The sequence below is a fragment of the Peromyscus eremicus genome, chromosome 23, assembly GCF_949786415.1.
Source record: "Peromyscus eremicus chromosome 23, PerEre_H2_v1, whole genome shotgun sequence".
Lineage (NCBI taxonomy): Eukaryota > Metazoa > Chordata > Mammalia > Rodentia > Cricetidae > Peromyscus > Peromyscus eremicus.
Window position 1 is genome coordinate 29,214,976 of NC_081438.1, and position 19,365 is coordinate 29,234,340.

Consider the following 19,365-nt stretch of genomic DNA (forward strand, 5'->3'; position numbering starts at 1 on the left):
GGGCTGCAAAGACAGATTTTTTTATATATATAATTATTGCAGATAAAGCTGCTTCTGAGCGTAGCTTTCTGGGGATATGGTTTTTGACAGCAGCTGGGCCATGTTATATTCCTGGCTTTTGATTTTTGGTGATTTGGGTAATTAGCTGTTGACAAGGATCCCTCTACATTTCATTTAAAAGTATAGTGTTGGGCTTAGTGGGTAAGAGGGTTTGGCAAGCAAGAGGACTTGAGTTTGAATCCCTGGTACCCACGTAAAAATCTGGACATGGCTGTGTGTGCCTGAAATCCCAGCACTGGGGACACAGACAGCAGATCCTGAGAGCTTGCTGGCCAGTCTGGTCAAAAAGGTGAGTTTCAGCTCAGTGACACACACACACACACACACACACACACACACACACACTCACACACTCACACGCACTCACACACACTCACACGCGCGCGTGCGCGCGCACACACACACACGCACACACACACACGCACACACGGACCCACGGTAATGTATATACTTAATTCGCCATGGAAAAGCCTAGCCCTCTGAACCTCTCTCACTATCATATATCCCACAAAGACCAGAGTTCCTCAGCCAACTCATCACAAGAGTCTCTGACAATGCAAAAGGTCAGAGGACTGTCCCTGACACTGTGGAGCTGGGCCTGTCTGGTGGGAGCAGAGCCTCCCTTTGCCAAGGCTAACGTTTACAGAATTAGCTTCCTTCCAAAGATGGCTGCTGTGAGAGAGGGAGGACCGGAAGACTGGCATTTGCTGTGAACTCTGCCATTCAGAGCAGTCCAGTTGCCTTGGAACTTCTGTAAAATTGAGAGACCATCAAGACCACATGTCATCTCACATCTATCGGGAAAGTAGATATCAAACAAACAAACAAACAGAAAATAACAGGGATCATGGGACCGCACACTGTGCCACCTTCTTCCTCGCAGAACCATGGGGGTGGAGTCTCAGACAACTCATCCCAGCCTTCTCCTCCTCTGGACTTCAGCCGTCTGCAAGTGAGAAGCTATTCTGCTTAGATAGCATGAGTGAGCCTAGTCATTGCAGGGAGGGACAGAATTGGGAGGATGGGGTGCCAGTTGGTTGACTGAGATGGTTCATCAGAGCCAGAGAAAGGCAGAGAAGGCTGAAGGCAGGAAGCTGCCTGCTGAGACTTCAATCTGGTGTGTCCCCATCAAACCTCATGTTGAGGCTGGGTCCCCTGGTGTGATGACTAGTGTTAATAGTCAACTTGACAGAATCTAGAATCACCTGTGAGACAGGCCTCTGGGCATGCCTTCAGGTTATCTTGATTATATTAACTGAGGCAGGAAGACCTGCCCACTGTGGGTGGCACCATTCCCTAGTTGGGATCCTTGACTGGATAAGTGGAGAAAGGCCGGAGAAACAGCATGGGTTCACTGCTTTATGCTGTGGGATGTTCTGTATGGCAAATGTGTTGCTCTGATTGGTCAATAAATAAAATACCGATTGGCCAGTGGCTAGGTAGGAAGTATAGGCAGGACTAACAGAGAGGAGAAAAGAAAGAACAGGAAGGTGGAAGGAGTCACTGCCAGCCACCGCCAGGACAAGCAGAATGTGAAGATGCCAGTAAGCCACGAGCCACGTGGCAAGGTATAGATTTATGGAAATGGATTAAAATAAGCTATAAGAACAGTTAGCAAGAAGCCTGCCATAGCCATACAGTTGGTAAGCAATATAAGTCTCTGTGTTTACTTGGTTGGGTCTGAGCAGCTGTGGGACTGGCGGGTGACAAAGATTTGTCCTGACTGTGGGCAAGGCAGGAAAACTCTAGCTACAGCTTTATGCTTCCCAACTGTGGATGTGATGTGATCAGCCACTTTTGATGTCTGTCACCTTGACTTTCCTGCCATGATAGACTAAACCCTTGAACCATGAGCCAGAACAAACCCTTCTTCCTTGGGTTGATTTTGTCAGGGTATTTCTCATAGCAAAAAGAAAAGAAATAAGTATGCCAGGGCATGCTGTTGGGAGGTAGTGCTTTGGGGAGGCATGGGGACCTTTAAGAGGGAAGAGTGGGGCTCAGGGCTTGCCTACACTTGTAAAACCCTGGATCCAATCCTCAGCACAAAAACAAGCAAAGCAAAACCACAAACAAACAAAAGAGGATGAATGCCTTCCTTGCAGAAGTGAGCTTTCTCCATCGTGGAACTGGACTGGCTTCTAAGTGCACCCGGCACCCAGCTGCTCCTCTACTGTGTTATGACACAACCTCGCCACTTTACACATTACCCCGCCTCAGGTATTCTGCTACAGCAACACAAATCCACCCCTAAGACACTGCTGCCCCTGTATCAGGCCTCCCAGCCTCTGTTCAGTACAACTCTGGACCGTGTTGTTCTTTTAGAACACGAACAGCTCTTAAATGTCTATAACCTAAGGCTCAGGGTCTGCTGCCTGGCTTGACTGGACAAAAGACCCTGTTCATCTCCTTGGTGTCTCTGGTCTGCTCAGAGCTCCAGGGCCATCTATAGAATTCTTTTATTCTTTTCCCTCCCTACTAGAAGATAAGAAGTCTGGCAGGTAGAGAAATTAAACTGTAAAACTAATCAAAATGAGCCCAAGCCATCTCACAGGCACAGGAATTGTACCCTCCCCACAAAAGTAGTAGTTTGCGAAGGATTTACTCATTCACAAGCTCTGGAGCGGCAAACCTGCTGAGGGCTGTTAAAATGTAAAGAGCGTGGCACATCCGGACCCGAGAGTAAACAGGCAATATCTGTGGAAAGGATCCTCCTCCCAGCCAGTCTCACAAGACTACCCTAGGGGCTGAAGAGCCAAGAATGCATCTGATGGGCCTGACACACGTGCCCCTGGCTGCCCCCCACCTCCCCCCGCCAGTATTCCTCCTGTGCCTGATCTGGTAGCTGCTACTGGATTCTGACCGACCAAGACTCTCTGAAGACTTGATGTTTCTCGGGCTCAGATGCCTGGCAGGTTGATTTTTTTTCTGTTTCTTATTTTGTGTGTGGTGTAGATGCTTTGTGGGCATATAAACATGTGCATGTGGGTGTACATGTGTATGAGCAAGCCTGTTTAGGTCAGAGGTCCATGTCAGATGTCTTCCTTGATTGCTCTTCACTGTGTTTGTGTGTGTGTGTGTGTGTGTGTGTGTGTGTGTGTGTGTGCGCGCGCGTGTGCGTGTGTGTGTGTGTGTGTGAAAGAGGGAGAGAAAGTGGGGGGGAGAGGGGGATGAATGTGTGTGCATGTGTTTATAGCTGGCCTTGAACTCAGTATGTAGCCAGAGATGAACATCTGATTCTTCAGCCTCCACCTCCCAAGTGCCCGGTTTTTGTGGTGCTGAGGATGGAACCCAGGGCCTCGCGCATGTCAGACAAGCATTCTACTAACTGAACTATATCCCAGCCTTCCAAGGCTGTCAGGGTTCAGTCGATGGAAATGTACTGGAAGCTTTTTTCAACACATACACACACACACACACACACACACACACACACACACACACACACAGAGTGTTGCCATTTTCTCAATTAACAGCACCAAAGAAGGAAAATGTTTTCTGAGGAGAAAATTTTCTCTAATTTCCAGAAGGATCAGGATGGTTGTGAATCCCTGATGCTTGCATAATGGTGTGCAGCCTGGAAGAGCTTCCACAGAAGTCCCACTGCAGCCTCTCAGCTTATGTGACTTCCCTCAGACTTCACAGGGGAAGGGGTGTCACCAACCATGCCTGTGGATCAACCTCAGCATCACCAGGTTGAAGCACTAGACCACGTGTGCCCAAAGTGGGAAGGATCCTCTTATGCCTGTGCACACATGCACGGAGACACGGGCATGCACACACATGGGTAATACATTGCACAGATGCACAGATGGAATGAGACTCAAATCTAGCCTTCAGGTACTAAAAGAAGATGCAGGGATGGATTCACAAACATTGTGACCCAAATCCAGGGCATTGGACGTCTTTAGGATAGATACCATGGCCCCTGACAAGACAAGAGACCAGAGGGTGAGGGGTTGGTGGGGGACCTGTGGATTAAGAGACATTAAAAGATGAAACAATGGGGGCCAGAGGGATGGTGTAGAGGATAAGAGCAGATGCTGTGCAAGCATGAGGAACTGAGTTTGGATCTGAGGTGCATACCTAAAAAGCTGGGTGTAGCCCCAGCACTGGAAAGGGAAGAGACAAGAGGGTCTGTAGAATTCAGTGGCCAGCACGCCTAGCTGAATCAGTGAGGTTCAGATGCAGCGAGATACCTCGCTTCCAAACCCAAGGTGGAGAGTGGTGGGAGAAGACGTTAGACATTGACCTTGCACGTGCATGTGCACACACACACCTACACACAACCAGACAAACATATGCATACCCCATACACAAACAGAGAACCAATCCAGTCTCCCCATGATACTGTGATTGCTGGCATAATTAAAGAGTAAACTGATTATTTTTCAGTTTTAACCTCTCTGCCTGGATGCATGTGTCTGCACTCTGAAGCTCACGAAACTTGAGCACTGTGTGTTAATACTGGTTAACACTAGAGGTTCATCACCAGCTGGGGGAAGAGCCGGCCTCACTGACACACGAGAGATGAGCAAGGCCGGGCTAGCTTCTGCCCCCCGACACAGACTATTCTTACAGAGTGCTAGCACTCCTCGGTGAACCCAGTCACATCTCTTTGTTGCCCAGCTGTGGAAATTAGAGAAGTCACTGAGATGGCCAAGATGACAATTCTCCTGTGCCCATCAGGATCCCAGCTTGTCACAGTCCAATTCCACAAGTGTCATGTTAATCAGAGACCCCTCCCACTATGCCAAGTTGTCTTTGCAGACAGTATATGTGAGCATACATGTTGCATTCCTTGGGACCCTACTATACATTCAAGACAGGTGCAGCTGAGAGCCGAAGCCGGCCATAGCTAAGCTAAGATTGCCAGAGCTTAAAAGACGTATCAAGGGGAGACAGTCCAGTCAGTAAAGTGCTTGCCTGGCAACCATGAGGGCCTGAGTTCAACCTCCAGAATCCATGTTTTGTTTGTTTTTCAAATGTCAGGCATGGTGGCTTGGACTTGTAATCCCAATGCTAGGAAGATGAGACAGGAAGGTATGTGGGTTCACTAGCCAGCCAGCCAAGCATCATGGGTGAGTTCTAGGTTCAATGAGAGACCTTGTCTCAAAAAAAAAAAAATGTGAGTGGAGATTGAGGAAGATATCTAAGGTTGTCCTTTGGCCTCTACACACACGAATAGGTTCCCACACACGTGAACATGTATAAACACACACACACACACACACACACACACACACACACACACACACAAAGAGCTCATCAAACAATGATGGTGTTAAGTCAAACTGACAGAGCCCTTGACATGATCTGAGGAGAAGGGCATTCTCCCACACAGGCTAACCACAAGAGAAGCATCAGGCAAACTCCAACTGAGCAGCATTCTTAAAACTGTCAGCTCTCCTCAAAGCTATCAAGGTCACCACAAAGGAGGACATCTGAGAAACTGTCCTGCTACATGAGGCCGAGGAGACATGCTGACTGAACGTCTTGAGGGGTTCTGGGAGGGATTCTAAGACAGGAAGCAAACAGCAAAGGAAACAGTGTGTCTGAAGGCAGCGTTGGGTTCTGTGGGCATGACTCAGGGTGGGCTCCTCAGCTCTGAGAAACACAGTGCACCAACTGAAGTGTTAGAACTAGGGAGACTCGGGGTGGGGTACGCAGAATAATTCTGCTGGAGTAAAACAGCAAGCTTACTAAAAGAAAAAAATCAAAAAGGTAGGTATGTTGGTAAACTGTTGGTCTGAGGCCAAGCAAGAGAGAGGCCAGTTACAAAGTACTGAGTGGGGTCTGCACTGGGAGATTCTGAGTCCTTTCCAAGAGCAGGCCTATCAAGGGGTGAGAAGATGGCTCTATGGATAAAGTGTTTCCCTGGCAAGTGGGAACACCTGAGTCCAATTCCCGGAACCTATGTAACAAGGCAATGTGGTGAAGACAGGAGGATTCCTGGAGCTTTCTGGTCAGCTATCCTAGCCTACTTTGTGAGCTCCAGGCCAGAGAGAGACACTATGTGTAAACCAATATAGTGGACAGTGCCTAGGAAGGACACACATGGTTGACTTCTGGCCTCTACACACACATGTACACACAAGTACACAGGAACCCATTCACACAAACACAAATGCACCAGAAAAGAAGAAGAGGGCAGGCATGAATGTGTTTGTGTGCACATGTGCAAGTGCCTGAGTCCACGCGCATTTGCACACCAGCTGGAGCAGAGGATACCTGAGAGCTCCAGGCAAAGCAGGCCTGCTCATTCTCCATGCTGTAGCCCTGGAGGACGGGTGGGTGGTTTCAGCTTTGGAACATGCTCGGTGAAGCATCCGAGGACCTCTGAGGTGGAGCAGCAGCACAGGAGGGGACCTGTTCCCACTGAAAGCAGCAGCCACCGAATGCCCCTCTTGGCTAGAGGTGAATATTGACTGACAGGATATAAAGGCAGCTAGGAGACAAGACTCCAGGCATATCAGTGAGGGAGTCTCTATAGTAGGTTAACTGATGTGGGAAGACCCACTTGAATGTGGGTGGAACCGTCTCATGGGCTGGACCCTGGACTACATCTGAGTGATGAAAGCTAGCTTAGTAGAGGCAGCTAGCAGGCAGCGTGGGTGTGTTTATCTCTCTCTACTCTTGACTGTGGATGTGATGCAGTGAGTGCTGCCTTGGTTTCCTTGAAATGATGGAGTGTGAGCCAAATAAACTCTCTCCTCCACTCAGATGCTTTTGGTCAGGGTGAACAAAAGCATAGCAACAGGGACAGGACTAGGGCAAGGTTGTAGCAGACCCTTTGAATCCTGTGTTGTGTTTTTTTTTTTTTTTAAACAAGAGCTGAGCTCCATATTTTCATAAGTCATGCAAAACCTGGACTATCCTTGAGAACCGTTTATCCATCCCCTAGTCCTCATTTTCTCCATCACTAAAAAGCACAGAAAATGCACGGGCATGAGGTTGTGAGTTGGGGTCCTCAGCTCTCGTGTAATAAGCCAGGTGAGGCAGTGCACACTTTCAATGCCATGGTGGGGAGATCATGCAAGAGACAGGCAGATCTCTGGGGCTTTATGATCAGGCAGTGCAACTCACTGGTGTATTCCAGGCCAGTGAGAGAGCCTGTCTTAAAGAAAAAGAAGGTACACAGCTTTGGAGGTAGGATACCTCTGGCCTCTCCATGCACCTGCACACAGGAGGAAATTATGATTGTGTATAGGTCAAGATGTTCAGAGACTTCCAAAAGGCAAGTACAGGTCCATGGAGGATATATTGGTCATGATCTTCCTTCTCCATAAAGGCAGATAACCACCTGGAGATGAGTCCTGGTACACACCCCCAAGCTAATCCATCTCTGGGTCCCTACAGTGTCCATCAATACCTGTGACAGGTGCTTTCTCTTGGGCTGCATCTTAAAAGGGGAACAAATGCTATTAGTTTGATGCTCATTATGCAAAAATCCCACAGGAAAATAAAGCCATGCGCGAAGCACTTCCTAACAGCTCCGAAGGCTATCAGCAAACACCCCTGTGAGATAAGTTTCAAAGACAGCACCAGGACCGATCTGATGAGCAGAGAACAAAGTCTCCGCCATGGAGGCAAGCAAAACAGCACAAAGCCCGTCAGCTTTTAAGGACATAATAGCAAGCGTGGAGGAAGATGTTTAACATATTGTGCGATGACAGTCAGCAGCGGCTTGCAGAGCAGAGCAAATGAGCTCACACGGTACAGTGCATGAGATAGCGGGGTCCGTACATGAAAAGACACTTGTGGCATTAGGAGAAAGAACGAACCCAAGCTTCCAGGTTCTCTGTGTGTTGGGAGAGTTCTGGCCTCCAGTGATGCTAAAAAGGGGGCTCAGAGAAGTACGGAGCCTCAGAGAGTGTTCTCTAGAAGCTAGCCTTAGGACCTGAACTGACACCCATGCCCCCCTCCTTCAGAACGCTGAGGGGTGCTGAGAGATGGCTCAGTGGATAAAGTGCTTGCTGTGCGAGCATGAGAACCTGGGTTCAGATTCACAGCAGTCTTGTAGTAACTGGGCACAGTGGTATATGTCCGTAACCCCAGTCCTGGGGGTATAGAATTAGGTGGGTCCCAGGGCTCATTGCCTGGTTAGTCTAACTGAAATGGTGACCTCCAGGCTCAATGAGAGACCCTGTTTCCAAAAATCAAGGCAGAGAGCAATAGAGGAAAATAGCCAATGTCAACTTCTATTCTCTATACCCATATGCATAGATGAGTGTAGTACACACACACACACACACACACACACACACACACAGGAAGCACAGGTGGGCTGGGGGTGTAGTTGGTAGAGTGGTTGCCTGGAAAACACACAGAGTCCTGGGTTCCAACCCTTGCACCACATAAACTGGAAATAGTGGAGTAGGCCTGTCAACCCAATATTCAGAAGGCAGAGGCAGGAGGATCAGCTACATCGTGAGTCTGAAGTCAGCCTTTGGTATGAGAGAGAGAGAGACAAAGATAGAGAAAGATAGAGATAGGTATAGATAGATAGATAGATAGATAGATAGATAGATAGATAGATAGATAGACAGACAACAAAACTAAACATAGGCAGGCTGGGTGTAAAACAACAGACCACTGCAGACTCTAGAATATTCTACCCTTGCTATCATTACTAGAACCCCAGGACAGCCTCTCAAATGCAGCTGCTCACCAAGACCATGGATGCTCTGCCTAGATCTATGCTCCTCAGAAGCCTCCTGCTTCCCAAGGACCAGGCTGTTCCTGGTTTCCCCATCTGTGGAAGTCCATCAGCAACGGAGGGACAGATGACTGTTCACACCACCCTCCCCAGATCCTGCCCGGAGCCTCACACTCAGTTCTCTAGACTCCTGCCAGTTCTGCTGCTTAAAAGCTTGTTCAACAGCTCTGTGTGGGATGAGCCTGGTGTCCTGCGGTCCCTCTCTTGGTATTCCTCATAAGCTTCTCTTTTCAGTGTGGAAGGGAATTCACTAGGCTGTCAGCAACAGTTGGTTGTGGTGGAGGCAGATAAGCAAGTCTTTCTTTGTGTATCTGCTAACATTTTTCTAGCAGCAATCAGTATGTATAACCCTGGACTTAAAATATATATTACTACATAGAAAATGCCTTTTTAAAAAAGGAGTCCATTTAATTGTTGCCTCTGGCTTCTCCTGGCCTGAGGAACCTTCTGCTCTTGCAAATACGCATGCTGGGCATGTCCAGGGCCCCACAATACCCCCTGCATCCAGGTGTCTCCATTTCCTGGAGCTCCTGGGGGGGGGGTGCACACATCAACATCCTACACGTTTCCATATACGGTCTACTTCCCAGAGGCCTTTCCTGGCCTCTCCTGTGGAGCGACAGCCCCTCCTTTGAGGGTCCTGTGTCTCAGAGACAGTTCCCTGTCAACTGTTCACAGGCTCACTTAGGCCTTGTCCTGTGTCCCTGGGTTGGTGAATTGAGTCCTGAGTGTCCTTTGTCTCCCAGATGGACTGAAGCTCTGCCCAGGTGTCTTCCCACATCTAATAACAATGGATGGAACAATTTGCATCAATTTCAGTCCACCTGAAGTTGCTCTGATAGGCTCCACACTGGATGGCAGTGTGTGTGTGTGTGTGTGTGTGTGTGTGTGTGTGTGTGTGTGTGTGTGTATGAGTGTGTGTGTATGGGGGGCAGCTTAAAGTGGAAGAAATGGATAGTTCTTGTTTTCCATATGGCTGCCCTTAAAGAATGCTGACGGGCACTTAGAAATAAGAAGACCTTCTACATAAACTTGAAAATCCTAAAAACACAGACTGGGAGGGATGGGTTACACTGTGAAATATCGATCTTTCCAACCAGCCTCTTGTTTACTTCTGTCAGGTTCACAATTGGGCGAAACTCAGCCGTGGAGGTGAGAATTAGAAGGTGCTCGCCTCTGAAGCGGGAGGAGTGACTGGACAGGGGACTCGGCGAATGTTCTAGAAGGTTGAGATGATTCCCATCCTGTTCAAAGCGTGGACTACAGGTATAGATGGATTTGTCAGAGCTCACTTAGATCTCTGTGTTTTGTTCTATGCAAATTATGACTCAATATATAACAAAAAAGAAATCAATATTATACAAAGCTCTGAAATCCTGAAAGACATTCTACTGAGATCAGGGGGAAAAAACCAACGGGAGCTTCTACCAGCTCATTATCATTTAAAGTATTCTGATAGCCCAGCAAGATAGGAAAAACAAAGAGGAGACAATGAATTCTATTATTTGGAGAAGATATGGTTGTTTACTTTGAAAACTAAGAGGATCAACAGAAATCATTAGAATAATAAGAGACTAGGAAGTGGGGAGTGGAAAAGCGAGTGACCAGATGACAATAGACTTCCTCTGTTCCAACCATGGCAATCTGGGAGGTGACTGAGAGAAACCCACTTACACAGCGATGAAGTGACAGCTTGGGCCAGTGGTTCCCAACCTCCCTAATTCCGAGACCCTTTAATACAGTTCCTCACGTTGTGGTGACCCCCAACCATAAAGTAATTTTCATTGCTGCTTCAGAACTATAATTTTGCTGCTGTTAGGAATCATAATGTAAATATCTGATATGTAGTCTGACATGTGACTCCCCAAAGGGGTCGTGACCCACAGGTTGATAATCGATGCCTTAGGACAACTTGGATGGAAAGAGCAGAGTGCTACAGGCTACCGACCTGCAGGGCTTGGAAAGCCATACAGCAAGGAAGTGCATAAGTGTAGGACCCTCCAGACAGACAGACGGAACAGCCAAGAAGTCATTCCTCAAAGAACTCACCACAGCTTTAACTCCCCGCTTAAAAACTCAGTGGGAACCAGGCATGGTCACACACTTCTGTAATCCCTTAGGAAACAGAGGCAGGAGGATCATGGCAAGCCTGAGGCCACTGTTGACCACATTACGAGGCCCTGTCTCAAAGTAAAAAAAGAGTACCTCAGTGGAACTGTTTTTTTCTTTTCTTTTCTTTTCTTTTCTTTCTTTCTTTCTTTCTTTTTTTTGAAATTTCACAAAATAGTTCCATTTTCTTATGAGGGGAAATAGTAAATTCTAGGAGGATGAGGGGAGTCCTGCCATTCATTAAAATGCATTTGGAGCTAAAACCATTAAAATGTTACAAGAACTGTATGTAGAAAAACAAACAAAAGAAAACTAAAACCAAAACAACAATAACAAACAAAAAAACCCCGATGATGACTGACTATTGACTAGGCTCAAATAACTCCCCAACTTTTTTTTTTTTAATTTGAGACAGGGTATCACTATGTAGCCCTGGCTGTCATGGAACTTGCTATGTAGATCAGGCTAGCCTACAACTCACAGTGATTCTCTTGCCCTGCTTCCCTTCTAGAGTGCTGAGGTCAAGGGTGTGGTATTACTACATCCAGTCTGTTTTGTTGTTGTTTTTAAACAGGTACATTTAGCATGTGAAAAATTAACATTATAAATAAGTGGATTGTTCAATATACCATGCGGGTAGAATGAGAAACAGAAAAAGCTGTATGTCATGCTATATAGTATGCCTATATTCCAACTCAATTAAAAAGTTATATGTGGAAAATTAACCCCTTGAAATAAAGGTGAAAAATCTATGACATTTATTTTATTCCCGAGAATGCTAAAATAGCCAAATGCAGAAGCAAGTGGAAGAGAACATAAAAGAAATCTCAGCAGACTAAACTATATAAGACTTAAATATTTCTTTGCCAAGAAGAGCGCACAGTGCTGGGTTGCCTGCAGCCCAGTTGGTAGGGGGCATGCACTGAGCACTGGACTCACTCCCCAGCACGTCATAAACCAGGCACTCTCAGTATATGGGAGGTAAAGGCAGGAGGATTAGAATTCCGAAATCATCGTTGGCTACAGAGCAAATTTGAGAGCAGGATGAAATACATTAAACCCTGACTAAAATATAAATAAATAAAATCTATAAAAATTAAGTGTAAAAAGAAAATTGGGGAAAAAATAGAAAACAAAAAGGCTTCTCAAAAAATGACATTTAAAAAAAAACAAAAAACCTCAAATCCTGGTTAGAAAAATGGGAGAAAGGAAATTGACAGATCACAGCAGAAAAAGTACAAAAAGCCAACCAACTTGGAAAAATGTGTCCAGCTGTGCTGGGGATCAAAAAAAAATACACATGTGCATAGCTATCAGAAGATGTGGGTCTTGGAACCATGAATCTGCTGAAAACATAGGAGGATGTCTTTGCAAACCTGAAGGATGGGATTAGTCACCGCAATTGCTTCCTGCCTTTGCGGTCACACTAAGGACCGCCATCGCCTAGCGGGTGGTTCAGCACCACGGACAGCACTGTGCTTCTCATGCCAGAGACAGCCTGTGGCTGCGCCTCCTAGAGGAGAAGATGGGGATAGCACAACCTAGGCGATCTTTGTGGAAAGACAGAATAATGATTAGACTCTCCCTAGGGGAGACAGGCCATGCCTTGACACCAGGTCAACACCTGACCAGAATTGATAAGTAGAAGCAGACCACAGAATGTTGGGAATGGGGGTGGAGGGATACATAATTCTTAGACATGCTCAGAGAAGTTTAAGCAATGCTTGCTGCTGAAGCACAGAAAGCGAACCAATAAGTGGCTGGAGACAAATCTGGAGAGGCAGGTGGTGGCCAGATGATGAATGGTGCTGTCTCCCACGCTAATCAGCCCAGAATCTATTCTTCAAGTGATGAGTTCTATAGAGGATGGGCTTAAGATAGCAAGCTGGCGAGAAGACAGGCCAGCGGCTGGAAATAGTGTGACCTTTGGGAAAGCCTGTGTTATGAAGTAGCCTCCCAGTCTTGCTCCACGGGTGCACATACTGCTCCCTCAAAAGGGTTTCCAGAGGAGGACTTCCCTTGGCTGGGCCTAGTGGTATGGTTCAGCACCAATAATAGTGCCCCCTAGAGGTGGAAATGGGGTTAACACTCGCTACACTTTTCCTTAGTCAAGCCAAGCTCCCCTTAGGCATTGCTCTGGAGCTGCCCTCAGTGGCTCAAGGAGGGAATGGGCTTGAAGAGGGCACACACACAGGGCAACGGGACAGATCAGCAGCCATTCTCCATCAGTGGTCCTGGAGATGTGGAGAAGGGATGCGGGTTGTGGGGGGAAGGGAATGTGGCAGAGGTCAAGCGTAGTTCACATCCCTAGCCCAGGGGTGGACGCACTTGGGGCAAGTTGACAAGCGCTACTGTAGACAGGTGGACTTGATTGAGCCTGGGGGACATCCCGGTGTAGGCTCCTGGTAGACACTGGCCTCCAGATTGGGGCTCAGGGAAGCTGACACATTGGAGAGTCAGTGTGAGAGAGGTGAACAAGGAAGACACTCAGGCTCACTGGGCGAACAGCTGGATGAGGAGGCTGTGATCGGAGTCTTCGGGTACCACTAACATATAAAGGGCAGGAGAGAAAAGTGAGTCTACGGCTGAGTCTTGGTAAGTAGAGACATAGGAAAACAAGAAGTAAGAGTGAAGCAGGGGGGAGATAGATTAACCTGGAAAACACTAAACAAACAGGAGGATCTGAGTTCAACCCCCAGAACCACACAAAAAGCCAGGCGTGGTGATGTGTGCTTGTCATCCCAGTGCTGGAGAGATGAAGGCCGACCTCTGGGGCTCATTGGCCAGCATCATAAGGCTCACTGGCCAGCCATCATAGCCTACTTGGTGAGTTCCGTGACAGTGAGAGAACACTGTGTTCAAAAATCAAAGTGGATGGCACCTGAGGAATGACACGTGGGGTTGTCTTCTGATCTCCACACACATGTGCACATAAGTGCATGTATTATCTGCCTGCACATGTTCACCCTGCATACATACACAAGAGTGAAGAAAGAGGCAGAGGTGGAGCCCCAGGAGCAAAGAGTTCAGGATGACATCAAAGTGGAAGGAGCAATGAAGAGGAAGTGTTCAAGGCAGGGGCGTGGCAGGGGTGTGGCAGGGGCGTGGCTGGTGCAGCCTGGAGTCCTTTGGAACAAAGATGATGTAGAGAGTAGGAGGAGTAGGAAGGTTGGGAAACTGAGATGACTGCAGAGCCCTCTCCTCTAGGCAGAGGGAACAGAAGTGAGGGAGACCTTGAGGCAGAGAGGGACTGAATGACAGAGCCAGTGTTGGAGGAGGTAGGGAAGAGTGACTCAGGTGTGGGATGAAGGACTGTAGTGACTATGTTTTATTTTTTTCTTTGGGGACACTGCATCACTATGTAGCTCAGGCTGGCCTCAGACCTTAATTCTCCCAGTAAATGAGTTACAGGTGTGCACTCCCATACCTGGCTATGAGCATATATAAATTTGTAATAAAAGCACAATGTATTTTATATTATAACTAAATTTAAATTTTAGAAATACAAAAATTCACAGCTATAAACACTCATATTTACTAAAAACAAAACACAAGAACTAACTATCATAAGGTATTTATGTTTTTTTTTAATATAAATATACTCCAAATACCTTACCAGGAGACAGACGGCAGTAGGCACTAAACTTAAAAAATATCATGGAGAAATGACTTGATTTTTCTTACTAACTGGTAAAAGACTACTGCAACTCTAGTTCAGCAGGGAGATGTCTTAGTCCAGCCCACAGAAAACAGGCAGGGACTCAGTTTAGAAACTAAAATGGTCTCTTCTAAACATCAGGGTTGCTATGGAAACTTGCGGTGTTACATTGAGAATGTGCATTTTTAATACTTCACAAATGTTCATTTAAGTTCAGTAATAAATTTATGAAAAGGAGCATCATTGCTCTTTCACAAACACAGTGAACACTGAACATGTGCCCACTGTGTGTGTGTGTGTGTGTGTGTGTGTGTGTGTGGTGTGTATACACATGAGCAAGTGTGTGTGTAGACTACAAGGTCAATGTCGGATGTGCTCCTCAGTTGCACTCCACCTTACTTTGAGGCAGGGTCTCTCCCTGAACCTGGAGCTCACCGGCTGGCCTCCCTAGCTCCTGCATCAAGTTTTAATTAGCTCCCTGATTCCAATAAGCTGTTCCAACCGAGTCAGGAGAGAAACAAACAGCACACGTACATCAATAATGCCAAAATGAATTGGTAAACAGATGTAGAACTGATCGATATCTACAGAGCTACAATCAGGTACAGCTTACCTTCTACAACATAAAATCTACTTGCACCCGTTTGCATTTTTTATAGATGTGAATCATTGGAATTGCAGCAACTTTTCTAGAATTTACAGAGTTGTAGTATGGCCCGAAGAGCTGCCTCTGTGAAATCAGACAACCCAAAGAGGTGCCTGTGGAGAGCTGCATTTATTTGCATCTTTGGTCCACTTCAGAGCTTTACAAGTTCTTTTTCTGACAGCTCCCTTTAACCATGACCCCACAGACACATCGTTCTTGGCTACAGTCAGTACAGAATTTAGAGAGTGAGAAAAATGCTTTCCATTTTGCAACCAAATTTGAATGCTATCTAAAGGTCTGGGATATTCAGCTACCAGGAGGCCCTGCACCAGCTCTATAGAGAGACCCTTCCTGCTTGGATCCCCAACCCTGCTACTGGAACCAGTGCCCCGCCTACCTCAGCTCACTAGGTGGGCACCCTGAACCAGCGTGATGGCACTGCCAATCCTGTCTATGCCCCCAGGTCACTGGGAGGCACCTGTGGACAAGAGAACCATCAAACTTCACAGCAAGAGAAACCTAGTATGCCTACAGGGGCCAGACATTCTCCACACTCTGCCACGGTGGTCTATACATCTCTGAGAAAGCCCTTCTGTGATGGCAGGAAGCATTAGGAAGGCCTGCCTCAGCCACTGAGCTGCATCTGCCTGGTTCCTACTGGATCCAGGGCTTTCAGGAGAACAGCAGCCCTGTCAGCCTGCTAGGAGGAGCTGGCGGCAGCTGCTCCCCCAAGTAGCTGGCATGTTGGGTGGCTGGGTTATTTAGCACTGTCCACTTCTTAGTGCTGAGTGTGGGCCAAATACAATCTCCATTTTAGTATGCCTGCTGCTAAGCGGTTCTCTCTGGCTGTAATTAGCTGCATGTTCAGCTGCTTCTTAACTGCACTCATTCCTAATAAAAATAAAAAGCTCATCACGGGTCCAGATGACAGAGGCAATCCTCTGATTTGCTGTGATAGGAAGGCACACGACCAACCAACTGGTAGCAACACATGCTGCTTCCATTGAGGCCACAGACTTATCTTGCATGGTTGAAGGCATGCAGCGACTGTCTTACCCTCTCATCACTTGGCAGGCTGAAGGGCTGACCCAACTGGGTCCAGTTGAGAGGGTCAACAGAGTAATGAGGGACCAGCCAGTGCCATTCTTTGGCACTTTCTTAACAAATGGAAGTACTTGAAAAATACCTGCAAACTTGTCTAGTGTTTGCTCTTGGTGACCATTGGTCAAGGGTAGTGACAGACAGGAGCTGGCAAGGTGACTGGGTGATGGGGGGCTTATCTAGCATGCAGTAGATACTGGGTTTGACTGAAGAATCTCAACACACAAGAAACAAAAAAAAAATAGTGCCATATGGACCCTAACACATACATATATATTGTGTGTATGTGTGTAGATGCACATATGTACATGTATATGTGGAGGCAGAGGTCAATATCAGGCATCATTTCCCAGTTGCCCACATTTATTTTTCCAGACAAGATTTCTCACTGGGACCTGGCTTGTCTCCACTAGCTGACCAGTGAACACATGGGACCCAGCTGTCTCCACTTCTCCAGCACCAGGATTATAAGGCTGCACCACTCTCAGATTGCTATTGTATATTCTGGAGGGTCACAGGTCTTCAGGTTTGTGCATCAGGTTCTTTGTCAACCAAGCCTTGAGCACTGATGTATCTGACCACTTCCTTGTTGTCTGGAGTTGAGGCTGGTCACTCTATGTCTGTGTTCCAGCACACAACAGACTGTCCAGTGAAGAGCGGATGTCAATCAACATGGATGGAAGGATGCTTGCATAAAAAAGCTTGCTTCAGATTGAGACGGTATGCTTGACTGGAAAAATAAGTCTTGCTGTCAGTTGGGAAATGGCTTGTGTGGTATTTTGAATCAGTGCCCCTTTTGGTGCCGATTAGGGAAGGCAGAACACTTCCCTGATGGAAGGCTGCCCAGAATGTCATGTTGTGTAGCACTTTCAACTGAGATATCCCATGCTGGAGGGAGGCTCCTGAGGACTGAGGAAACAAACAAGTGGAAGGTCTCAGGAAGTTTCTGAAACTTAGCAGATGCACAGGTCTCCTACTTCCCCAAAGTTATAGAAGCACTGAAAATGGCTTAGGGGAGGAGACTCTGACCTGTGGAGCTGCCTGGAAGTCGTGTAGAGAGCTCCAGGGCTCCAGCTTTTATGAGTCATCACCCACACTGGGATGGGTTTTGATGATGTGGCTGCATTTGAGTGGTCCCTGCTCCTGTAAGTAACCCTATATTCCTGTGGGTGACCCCCAAACACTCACTGGTCTTGGTGGTATTGTTACTGTGATCTGTTGCTGGTTTTCTATTTGGTGAGTGGGTGTCTGCTCACATTCCCCAGGGATAGCGTCATGCAGCAGTCCATCCTGGTGGCTCTGCCACAGATTCATGCTACCTCATCTGCTGAGTAGCTACTAAACTCTAGGGCCAGGAACACAAAGGAGAGAGAACACGGCTCTTTGTCTCCAGGAGACGGATGCCTGCCGGGAGCTGTCGTTATGGTGGATATCTGTCAACTTCTGATGACAAGAGCTCTGTTCCTGTCACATTCTCTCCACACATATTCTTGTCAAAGGCCATGCAGCCATGACATCCTCAGGAAAACCTTGTCCTGTGAAAGGTTATTTTAATAAATAATGCCGACATGTCCCTCTCTGGCTGGGGATTAAACGGAGACACTGTTGTCATGCAGCCTGGTCCTAGTATGGCTTTCTCTATGGAAGGAAGCTAGGTCAGAGGTCAAGGAGTGAGAAAGACCTGACTACATACCTCCCTTTGAGTTGTGTCCAAGCCTGCTGTTGTGGCTGAGGTGGATCTCTGTGAGTTCGAGGCCAGCCTGATCTACAGAGTGAGTTTCAGGACATTCAGGGCTACACAGAGAAACCCTGTCTTGTAAAGCCAAAAAAAAAAAAAAAAAAAAAAAAAAAAAAAAAAAAAAAAATTCCACCTCAGGCAGCAGTGTCTGCTGTGAATGTGGCCAACACAGAGATGATGCTCTTTTCTATAGCGGCATCTCAAAGAAGAATGGTAACAGAGGCAGGAAGCAGGCTTGGGGCCTGAATGTATGTGACCCTGGGTGGGGCTTATTCCTCTCTGGGAATCTTAAGACTGTTAACTTTTACAGTGAAGATACTGACGGCCCTGTCCTGCATCCCTTCTAGCTAGAGTTTCATTTTAACAACTGCAATCCTGTCAAGTGCCCCATAGGACACCCCCGTGACCTTATTTACTCCTCAGTGACCCTGTGAGGGTGGCAGCATCAAACCCCACCAAGATGGTGTTTCATGAGTATTATAAAGGTTAGGAGGGGCGACTCTTCTTTGAGAAGTCCACACCCATCATTCTTCCCAAGCACCTCACTTTCTCCTAATCCTCCTGCCTGAAATCTGTATTGAAAATGTCTTTGAATACACTCAGACTCGGTTCCTCACTGACTCACCTTGAAACTCTTTTCTGTGGTGAAGTCAGGAATCCTACTTTATTTAAGTTGAGGTCCCTAAAAGATGAAAGGGAACACTTCTCAGATTGCCGAGGGCCACTGTGTGTGGCTGTACCTCCGTCCTTGTCACGGCTGACTGCCCCCTCCCCCCCCCATCCCTGGTGTGTGTCATTAAGGAAATGATGCCCCGGCATATTAGAGGGTCTCAGAAACGAGCAGGCAGGCAAAGGCATGAAGATAGTGGAGGGAGGACAGCCAGGCTGGAGGAAGCCAGGGTTGCTTAAGGAAGTGGCTTGGAGGCAGGAAGGAAGCCACAGGGCTCCTCGCTGCTCAGCATCACCTCTACATCTGAGAACAATATGATGGATACCTTCATATTCTGCTTTGTAAAGACACACCGCTGCTCCACACCACAGGAAGGAATCAGCACTCATGTGTTACCATGGCTTATCCTGGGTTAACCCCTCCCAGCCCAGGTGCCCTGGAGGAGTACAAGGATGCCTAGAGCAGGCTGTAACTAGACTCAGTGATTCATGAGTGCCCGAGTCCAGACATGCAGAGAGAAGGAAGAGGGCCAGGGTTGAAAGGAGGCGCACAGACACTGCAAGTCTGACCTGCTGACCTCCCGAGGAGATGAACAGTTCTGAGATGATTGACTGCCTGCCCCTCCCCCTCCCCCATAGGCCCCGTCACTGGAGATGAGATGTAGACA

General features: G+C 47.3%; 1 protein-coding gene across 1 annotated transcript in view; it reads right to left on the minus strand.

Annotated features, from left to right (window-relative positions):
- Nucleotides 1-19,365, minus strand: part of Sdk1 (sidekick cell adhesion molecule 1) — a 281,083-nt gene that overhangs the window by 223,556 nt on the left and 38,162 nt on the right. The window lies entirely within an intron of this gene.